Source organism: Desmodus rotundus, chromosome 4 (genome assembly GCF_022682495.2).
Source record: "Desmodus rotundus isolate HL8 chromosome 4, HLdesRot8A.1, whole genome shotgun sequence".
Classification (NCBI taxonomy): domain Eukaryota; kingdom Metazoa; phylum Chordata; class Mammalia; order Chiroptera; family Phyllostomidae; genus Desmodus; species Desmodus rotundus.
In genome coordinates this window covers 9962891-9966497 of record NC_071390.1, presented here as the reverse complement: position 1 = coordinate 9966497, position 3607 = coordinate 9962891, and positions in this window count along the sequence as shown.

The window sequence follows — 3607 nt, the reverse complement described above, 5'->3', positions numbered from 1 at the left end:
GTGCGGCCCGCAAAGCCTAAAATATTTCCTATTTGGCCCTTGGCTTAAAAAAAAGTTTGCCAAACTCTGAAATCGGCAATCAATAAATGCATGCTTCCTCGCCGCTCCTCTCCTTTACTGAGTTTGGTCACTTCAAGTTGTTGAGTGAACTACATTTTTTTTTAAATGTTTTTAAGACCCAGGTGCGGTACCGTTAACTCCTACCCCTACACATCCAGGCTGCGTGTGATAGGCCTGCACGTACTATGTATCTTCCTGTGGAAAAAGCCGCAAGCAAAGCTGGGCGCACTTCAAAAGCACAGGCCCAAGGGCTGAATCATGCTTTTCTCCAGGCATGGCACTCGACTGGGCTGCCTTTAATTGAGCTAGGGCATTTCTTCCAGGCCGTGGAAGAGCTTCTTGAAGAACTGATATTTGAGCTGAAATCTAGAGAAGAAGAGTTAGCTAGGCAAAAACTGAGGGAATAAGCACTCGAAGAAGGTGAAACAGCTTACGCCAAGACGCTGAGGTAGGAAAAAGCCTGCAAAGTGACCAGGGTGGGTGAAGCCACATAGAAAAGGGTGAAAACGCGGCTGGAGAGTGGGCTGGAGTCACCAGAGAGCGCCTTTCAGGCCTCAGTGAAGATTTTAAAATTTAGGCTAAGACCCAAGTGGGTTGAAGAGCCACTGAAGGATTTTAAGTGACATAATCCCATTTATATTTTAGGATCACTTTGGCTGTTGCATACTGATTAAATAGACAGGAAAGAGTTGAAACGGGGAGCCTCCATGGCTGAGGAAAATCCAGGTCTCCTAATTCTCAGTTAATTTTCCTTTCGCTACATGAGGCCATTTGGGAGAAAGTAACTCACGGAACATTGCATCTGGGTCTCCTTCTCCAAGCTCTGATTAGATCATCTGAAAGGGACTCCAGGGATAGGCAGCTATGTGGACCAGAGTCTGGGTGTGAAGACATGAAGGACAAGGTGATGGACAAAAGTCTCAGGAAATGAGCCAACTTGGAAAAACAGCGTTCAGCTGTCCAAGCGATAAGAGAACAGCTGGAGGATGAACAGTCAGAAACGTGGCCTAAAATGTGGTTGCAGTTAGGATGAAAAGGGCAGGCTAATAAACGGCCAGTAAAATTCTGAGAAATAGTGAAGAATTTTCAGGTGGCAAAAATAAGCTACCTTATTTTCTGTAGGCCCTAGGGCACAGGTGGCAAACACAAGGCCTGCGGGCCGAATCCGGCCCTCCACCTGGTTTTCTCTGGTGGCAGCGCCGAGCTCTCGCTTAACCATTAAGGACTAGTTACATTTATACAGTCTGAATTACATTCGGCCCTTTGAGGGCAACCCGAGGCTGATGTGGCCCCTGGTGAAAATGAGTTTGACACCCCTTCCCTAGGGGATAGAACAGGGGCCAAGGGGGTGAAAAGTAAAACAGGGGCCCAAAGAGTAAATGAAAACTAGTGGAAGTCATATTTTCATTCACCATGAGCCAGAACTTTGTAACACAAAGTTGCCCAAAGTGACAACAGCCTGTTCCTGACAATTTGATTCAAATCACTTACTCAAGGGCACTGCAGCTACCGTACTGAGTGCTGGAGCAAGCTCCCTATCACTGATGCTTTGGGGCCACTCGGCCGAGTTAGGTGACTATAAGAGTCCCTTCCTACATTAGATAGTTGTCACAAAACCTAAATGTGTCGGTGTATTGGAGTATGACTATACCTTTCTTTTACTCCCAATTGCAAAAAAAATAAATAAATAAAATGGTAGAAGTAAAGCCATCAGGAAAGCTGAACCTTTGTCCCTTTCCTCTGTGAAGCCAGCCTTTTCTGAAAAATGACCTGTCTACACAGCACGACCAGAATGCGGACTTTCCCGGGGCCGGCTAAGCACCAAGCACTGCTCTATCCCAAGGAACAAGCACAGAGCGTGACAGCAGACCAGCCAGGGGACTTCCATTTCTAACAGCACGGTAATGCAGACGTCCTCTAGATTTCTGCAAACCAGATATCAGATACCGAGGTATTTCAAATGCTTTATCAAGTCTTAGGCAGAGACCAAGATGAATTCTTTACTCGTCTCTACAAAGACTGAGGCAATGCTACTCAAATCTTACATGCTAAAAGTAATTCAGCCAAAACGTTCAGGGACTTCTGTTCCTCTCACTCTCACTTCAAATACCTGAGGAAATGGGCTGCCATGAAAAGCCCTGCATTGTTAGAAAATCCAAACCATGCCATGCTTCCTGGGCTCGGAAAATTAGCAGGAGCTCACCCTCCAGCTTCCTGTCCTAGTGTTTGCTTGCTTCCCCCCCACCCCCCAAACAAGTGGATCTAGTTACATTTGTTTCACCTCTCAGATATTTTGGCAATTTTCCTTTTTGAACAGAAGAATTCAGTTCCTTTCTTAAGAATCCAAGCAGGAAAGGCAGGTGAAAAAGTTAACTGAAAAAACTAACAGTGCCAGTACCATAATTACCCAGAGAACATAAAGCTCTATTCTCTCAGTGATGAAAAAGCAGAATTACACATGTAACTTCCATTAACATTAATGGGACTTACCTCCATAAATCCCTTAAGCATCAATGGGAAGAATGGACTCAGCATAGCCATTGGCCGGCACCTTTCCTCTTTCAGCCATTTCTATTATTTGCTTAAAAGGCAAAAAGACGGGTGCTCTGCAAACCAGAACCTGGTGAAGCTTCACTCCACTGGAGTTATTCACCTGCCTCCCCAGAACCATTTTGGCAGAATGATGATAAAAACTGAGGCCTTTATTTTGTTTTCTTTCCTTGTTTGTATTTCACCTGATGGACACAGAAGCTAATACACCACACAGGTTTTTCACATGAGTTTTTCCTCGGTGCTTGTGGGTTTGAGAGCTACTGTTTCTGCTCTGGAACACGACTACTAGCAAAATCCGTGCTGAGAAACAGTGCTCGGCTCTGCACGTTGCCGAGAACAGCCGCGTGGGGGAAGGCACTCTTGTACCCCAAGAATTAAAGACACAGTGCAGAAAGCGGGAGTGCTGTTGGGAGAGCAAAAACTAAGCATATTGAGGTAGAAAAGTTCCTACTGAGGATCAAGGGAAGTGCTATGGAAGAGGTGATATTTAAACTGGGCCTTACTACCCCGATCTTAGGTCTGAGATAAACCCAGGAAACCCTTAAACAGATGAAAAGGCACACAATAATGGTAAAGGTGACAGATTTGGTGCCGGATAAACCTGGGTTCGACCCCGGGTTCTGACGAACTTCAGCTTCCCCATCAATAAGGTGGGAATAAGAACACCTGGCTCATCAGGTTGCTGAGAAAAGTAAATGAGGCAATTGTGGACTTTATTGAAAGCCTTGGCACTAAGTCTTGTAATATTAGTTGACCATTAATTTGTTACTATTACTATTAAAATTATTAGTCTTGAGTAGCCTCCAAATTATCCAGCATTAAGAACTTCCACAGTAAAAGTCGGACATGTCTGACCGTCCCCGGGACTGTGTGAGCTGGATTAGATTCAAGCGAGGCAACCAACCCCTCCTCCTTCAACATGCGCTCTCCCAGCCGCACTGCCACCACCTTTGACCACATCCCTCTGCTTACTTCAGATGCCCATCCCTCCTCA